Source organism: Mus caroli, unplaced genomic scaffold, assembly GCF_978045245.1.
Source record: "Mus caroli unplaced genomic scaffold, Mus_caroli_1 scaffold_6, whole genome shotgun sequence".
Taxonomy (NCBI): domain Eukaryota; kingdom Metazoa; phylum Chordata; class Mammalia; order Rodentia; family Muridae; genus Mus; species Mus caroli.
In genome coordinates, this window is record NW_028227261.1 from 127,147,291 (window position 1) to 127,154,499 (window position 7,209).

At 33.5% G+C, this 7,209-nt stretch overlaps 1 pseudogene; it reads right to left on the reverse strand.

Moving 5' to 3' along the window:
- Nucleotides 1-3,037: 3,037 nt before the first annotated feature.
- Nucleotides 3,038-3,122, reverse strand: LOC115031057 (U2 spliceosomal RNA; annotated as a pseudogene).
- Between the last annotated feature and the right edge of the window lie 4,087 nt (nucleotides 3,123-7,209).

The following is a 7,209-nucleotide window of genomic DNA, read 5'->3' on the forward strand; positions in this document are numbered from 1 at the left end:
GCCATTTTGAACTGAATGAAAAGGTTTATTTTTAACAAGTTACGTGTACAATTTTTCCTCCTATATGAACATTGTTATATGCTCAAATAAGTGTACAAATAATGAACGTACCGTCTCCCATCTTTTAGGTTTCATCCTCTATTTTTGGAAGTTAACACAGCTTGCAGTTTAAGTAGTCTTTCCACTACGATCATGCAGGGAATTATAATGCCATCTCGTTTTTCTCCATTTCCCAGTGTTCATGCAGTCTCTAGCAATTCAATACCCATTTCAAAGATGCAGCCAGCCATTTTTCACCAACTCACTGGCTGAGCAATATTCTGGTTCTCTTTTGAGATCCATTTCTTAAAGGAACACATTCCAGTAACTGTTTCCCAGATATAATCGTTAGTATTGCAGTACATTATTTCCCAGTAGCCTGTGGGAAGGATTTCCATGCTCCAGCACAGTCTAATATTTAAATTGAAAATAAAACTTTTAAGGCTGGAAGGAACTGGAGAAGTTTGGTGGATTGTGACTACCATTTAGAACTAGATACTCTGACAGAATGCCCTATTTCTTCTTTTCAAGCTTCATTTTCCATTAAAATATAATCTGAGCAATTCAAATGTAGACTGAATTTCATACTTCTCAGAAATCCAGTTCTTGTTCGTAGCTTCTACTTACTTCAAAGCCCGAAACATGCAATGAAGCTTTTTCTCCACGGTGAGCACAGCAAAGTATTTGCAATGAGAACTCCTCAAGCTGCATAGCAAAAGTGAAGTGCCGTGCCATGTTGATCTGGACTTGTCCACTTGGCAAAATGATCAACATCTGCTGAGTGAAATACTGAGCACCATTGCAGTCTACTTCCCAAAGATACACATTAGCATGAAAAAAGCATTACTAGTGATAAGACACAGAAATGCCTCATCCAATAGACAGAATGGCTGTTTGCTTCTATTTCTGAAATTTTCTAGCTTATTTTTAATGCTATACAATGAAAACTAATGGGAGGAAGGAAAATCCTGTGCTGCTAAATGAAATACTGTCAATATAGCATGTACATTAGAATGAATTTACCTCTAGCGCGCATACACATACACACACATATATATGTGTGTGTGTGTGTATATATATATATATATATATATATATATATATATATATATCGTGGAATATATATATATATATCGTGGAATATATTTTATATATACACACACATATATGTATATGTGTATATGTATATATATTATATATATTATGTTATAGTTATATATATTATATTATATTATATTATATTATATTATATTATATATATGTATATCCCATGTTGTTCAGAATCATTGGACATTGCAGAAATCTAAGGGTATCGTTCTTCAAACCACTCAGTTCTCCTTGTTGAATCTGAGTGATAACTCCTAAGGCTTATTGACCTTTGAAAAATAAATAAATTAGAATTGTTTTGGAGCATTACTTTCCATTTATTTCTGTTCATTGCTTAAGCCACTGTCTTTTGTAAAATGTAAAGGTGATCTTGAGTACCACAAAAGTTATCCCCAATTGATAGCCAAAAAGAAAAAGAGAAAAAAAGAAAAAAGAAAACTTAGTGTTCTTAGATTTCACTGGGGATAGAAACCACTCTTAAAGGTAAGCTGCAGGCCCCGCAGTAGATGGTCAACAGCAAAAAGTCAATGGTACTTTTTGAGTATCATTGTTCATACTGTCATGTTAGGGTATTTGTATCTTTCTTAATTTTTATTTTATTGTATTCATATATTTAAAGTTTAATCTCTTTTTTTCTTTTTGTATATATTATGGCTTGCAGTTTAGTAATTAAATGGAATTCCCAATTATGCAAATATGTTGGTCTCTGCAATTTTATCTTGTTTCTTGTGCCTTTTCTTGGGATCTTTCCTCTGTTTGCTGTTTTCGACTCTGATGTGCTGCTTTTTCTTTTTCATTTCTTTTTTATTTTATTATATTTCCTTTATCCTGTAGAAGTTTCTTTGTTTACTTGTGTGTGTGTGTGTATGTGTGTGTGTGTGTGCGAGAGAGAGAGAGAGAGAGAGAGAGAGAGAGAGAGAGAGCGAGAGAGAGAGAGAGAGAGAGAGAGAGAGAGAGAGAGAATGGATCAGGTCAGATTGGGATGGTAAGATACTGGGAAGAGTAGAGGGAGGGGAACTGAGATCAGATTATGTTATGTGAGGAAAGACTCACTGAGTAACAAAAGAGTAGATAATAGCCTATTTGTTTTAGTTATATAATCAAGAAAATATAGAGAGCGTGCTAATATCCTACAATTATAATTCTAACTTTCTAACTTTCTGTTTAATCTTTAAATCTTGACACCTGATGTGAGCAAGTCAATTACATATAGGTTACATTTACCATTTGACGAAAAGGTTTATGGCATATCAATTCATCTAAATTCAAGTAAAGCCTATAAGATATGACCCATACTTATAATGCTTTGGACCCTGATCATTTACTAATTTATAGTTTACAGTCAGTAGCAGAGAGGATGGTGGATGTTACATGACGACGTTCCATTCAGAGAGGAAAGTTTAGATATGCATGCCTGTGATACATCTTCACAGTGGGGAAATATTGAATAGATATTATTTTCTGGTAAAAATTATCCACATTTACTGTTCAGATGATCTCCTAGCTTATGAAAATTACATGTAGAAATGATATTCTAATGCCTTTAAAATAAAATTTTCTCTTATGTGCATTATATTTACTATATACTGGCTATAAATATAATTTGTTAGAATTTGTTTTAAAAAGCAGAATATGGAACATTTATATGAACTAATCAGTACCCCCAGAGCTCGTGTCTCTAGCTGCATATGTAGCAAAAGATTGCCTAGTTGGCCATCATTGGGAAGAGAGGCACCTTGGCTAGCAAACTTTATATGCCCCAGTACAGGGGAATGCCAGGGCCAAGAAGTGGGAGTGAGTAGGTTGGGGAGCAGGGTGGGGGTAGGGTATAGGGGAATTTTGGGATAGCACTTGAAATGTAAATGAAGAAAATATCTAAAAAAACAAAACAAAACAAAACAAAACAAAACAGAATATGCTATCTAAAGGAAGGTTAGATACTACACTTGATCTTAGCCAAAAGGCCGAGAAGCGATAAAGGAAGGTTAGAAAAATGACTAGTTGCCACCATCCATCCTGGTGCTGAAGTTGGTATGTTCTGTATGCTCAGCAACTGTTCCATTCTCTGGCAGTTTTATTTATTTATTTTATTTAATACTGAAAAACAGTCTCTAAATTTCATAGGCAGATTTAACCTATCAACATAGACCCACTATGTTTTATAATTTCCAAAATGCCTCTGACACACAGGCCTCTAATCCCAAACAGGTTAGAGAACATATTGAAATGCAATTTCACAAATTCTTCACAAATCTATATGTACTGAATGTTGCTTATTTTGTCACATAGTTAGCAGTATATTTATTTCTCTTTTAATGTAGTTTGAAGGATAAATCCACAACCTTAGCAACACTGGATTTATCTAGGGGATGTTAATTTTACATCTGGAACCATTTAATTCAATTACATTTTAGTACAGTTGAAGACAAAAAATTTTCCCAACTTATTTCTATGTAGAAACCTACTTAGTTAAACAGAATTTTAAGAGTTATTTCTCCATACTTTGGACTTTTTATATGTGTAATTGGACTATGGACTTATACCAGAGATATTTTGCAATGAAACTAAAATTTCTCAAACATGAAGACTATTTCAATCAAACATATATTTCTACATTACTCAATAAAATTGTCTTGGTGTAATATAAATGAAAAGATCAAAGACAATGAATCTAGCACTGTTTTGCTATTTTCTTTGGTCCAAACCAAATAATCTATGTCACCTAAGGTGACCATTTCAATTAAAACTTTAGCATCATTTCAATCACTGATAATAAAATATGTTTAAGACATTTCTAAAACTGTCACCATTTAGCTAATTTCTATATCTTTGACTCATCACTGTTCCTTTAAACATAAGAGAAAGTTTCCTTTATTAAGACATGAGAAAGTCAACATTTCTCTTTTGGAAACTACAATGTTAGTGACTTTAAACCCTTCTTCTCTGGCTGGTCATGTTTTAAAGACTGCCTCTCATCAAGCTGTAATACTACAGGACACTGATAAAGACCAGACCAGTACAATGACTAAGCACAGCATTCTGTCCCTTTACTACATTAAAATAAGAGAGATTGCTTTATTAGATATTCTCTCAGTATGCTCAAGCAATGGCATACATAAGTTCAGCATATCAATTAGTGCAGTACTGGTTTATGTCTCTGCTTGTTTCATGATTAATAATATCACCAATATCTGAAGTACCCATATTTAAGTTATCTTTACTTTTTTGCACTAATTAATATCCTAAGTTCCAAATGGACAGATATTTACACATACAATACAATTGGGATCAAGCTAAACTTACATTTATAAAAACATCAAATAAAGAACTATAATATTATAAACATTGCATGTAATTCACTTTTAAATAACTTAAGGTAAATAATACCTTGTCATATTATGACAGTGGTGCACTAGATAAAATACTCTCTGTAGTTTTCAACTTCTTTGTCAGTAGAATGGGTCTTACAATTTCTTCCTTAAAGTATAATTAGCATGATTAATACAGAAAGGTATCAGTCATAAAGTAGTGTTATTTCAGTTATATTTATACAATTCAAGATGAAATATCTAGCACAGCTTTCTGGGCTATATATAGCACTGAGCAACTGTTCGACAAGCTTAAGAGAAAACAAGGCTTACTGCTTTGGTTGAATCCATTTTGAGGTTAAATTAGCAATCGCTCTACTTATCACAGCAAGGAATCCATTTTGCTAAAAATAACAGAAAGGGACATGTTGTGTCCAAAAAATATATATTAATTCACTTGAAACAAATGTATTTTAACAGTGTGCATAGGAGAAGCCTACTAATCCAGTCTCACTCCTTCATAGATCATTATATTTCATGGCCTTTAACCAAAGCCTTGGAGTTTCTTCAAGAATAAGCTGTCATTATTGACACACACCCTACTGCATCCTTAGCAATCATTTTCAAGTAAAAACTGTGAGTATTTTTTTTTCTCAGAGTTTTTAATGGTAGTTTTTAGTATTAAATGTTGATAACTTTTAATTAGTAAAAATATATGTGAAGTATATGCAAATATCAAATTCTATAAAATGAAATTAAGATTTAATTTCTTTTTGTTTATGTATATATATAAGTGCATACATATGTGTGGGGAGCTTTAGAGTGTGAGTGTAAGTGTGTGTGTGTTTGCTCATGTATGTACATGTGAGATGCAAATGTGGCAGTCAAAGGGAGAAGACAGTAGTTATCCTCCATTATTTTCCATTATATTTTCTGTGACAGGATCTCACATTATATCTAGAGTTCACTACTTTTGCTAAAGTAATGGCCAGCATGACCCCAAAATCTATTAGTGTCTAACCTCATGGGCTGAGACTATAAAAGTGCAATAAGCCCTGATTTTTACAGATGTTGGATATCTAAATTGTATTCCTCATACTTTTATAGTAAGTACTTTACTAACTGAACCAATTCAAAACCAAACCAGCTATAAATTAATATTTGATCACAAAATATTCTCAGAGCTGGCAAATCTTTTGAAATTAATCTGAATGGATAGTCACCATAAATGCAAGTAGGTAGCCATATATGTACTACATATGAATATATTTTTCCATAACTATTTGTGAAAAACAAGAGTTTAATGGTATGAGCAGCACTGACTTCAAAAGTATTGTTACATTGAATATCCAAGTAAATTTTTTATCTTAAGCTGTGTGTGTGTGTGTGTATGTGTTTGCATCTCCAAATATTTTAGTGTTACAACTCTTTTAGATGGTATTTAGTGAAGCAGCTTGTGAGATTTATTTGTAGTGAATAAGCACTCTATATACCGTGTGTAGTGAGAAGGGGTTTTTCAGAGGAATGTGTATTGGCTGGGAGTTAAGATACAGGGAATGTCTCATTTGCAAGGAAAAATATTCCAAGTGATTGATGGGCAGGTTCTTATGGAGAAAATGAAGTTGAATGTTTAATTTTCCCAATGACTACAAGACAGTCTTCAAGTAGAGGATGTTGAGGTAAGGCTACTACATAAGGGCAAGAGGAAAACAGGAAACTGCACTGGAAGAGGGAGTCCTATGTTTTGTACTGAGCTCAGGGTGCTGTCCAGGCAGGACAGACTATGACCTTAATAGCAGAGTTTCCCAACGACTATGCACACACTTAATGAAAAAATAAATTACTGAGATTATTTATAAATTCATTTGTCAAATTGTGACTTTGTATGAGCATCTTTTTAAAGTGTTGCAATTTTGCATAAGAAATGAACTAATCACCTTCAGAGAAATGTAACAGTAAAAGGAAAAGAGGCATAGGAGATTTTTGTAGATTATTTTTAATCCAGCAACCTGGCTAGTCTGGCTAGAATAAAGAAACAACTTTAGTACATATTTTTTAACTCAGAAACAGTATAGGTAAGGGTAGTTGATAGAAGCAAGCAGCCATGTTTGAAACACTTTTTGGAGGGCAATTCAGTGAATGGAGTTCAGTCAACTGAGGCAGTTGAGTGCAGTAGAGTGGAGTTAAGTTCATTCAGGAGTTCCGGCAGTTCTGTGCAAGTCAGCAGAGGCAGTTGAAGGCAGAGAATGAGAAGGAGCCAGAGGATTAGAAGAAGTTGCTATAGTTTGAATCTAAGCAGAGCAACTTAGTAAGAAGCCCAACAATGCCAGATTGAATCAGGCAGTTTACAGTGGAGTTTGAGCAAAACAAACCAAACAAACAAACAAACAAACAAAAAACAGAGTAAAACCAGCCAGCCAGAATTCAGACAGAACGAGGAAGGGTGAACTTACTAAGAAGAAAGGCTCTGGGACTATAATTACATCAGGTGAATAAAAGTTACTCTTACATATTTTAAGACACATTGAATTTAGCAAATATAAGAAGCTTACAAAAGACTGAACAAGCTAGACAAAGAGACTGGACTGTGTTGACAGCATCTAGGCTCAAATTCTTTTTGTTGGTGCACAGAATAGAATCATTTGCCACTCGTAATGATTTTACACTTTTTTTCAGTTATTGTGGACTTTTGTATAAATCTTATTTCTTCATAATTCATACATTTAAAGCTACCCCTTTAGTATTTGAACACTGG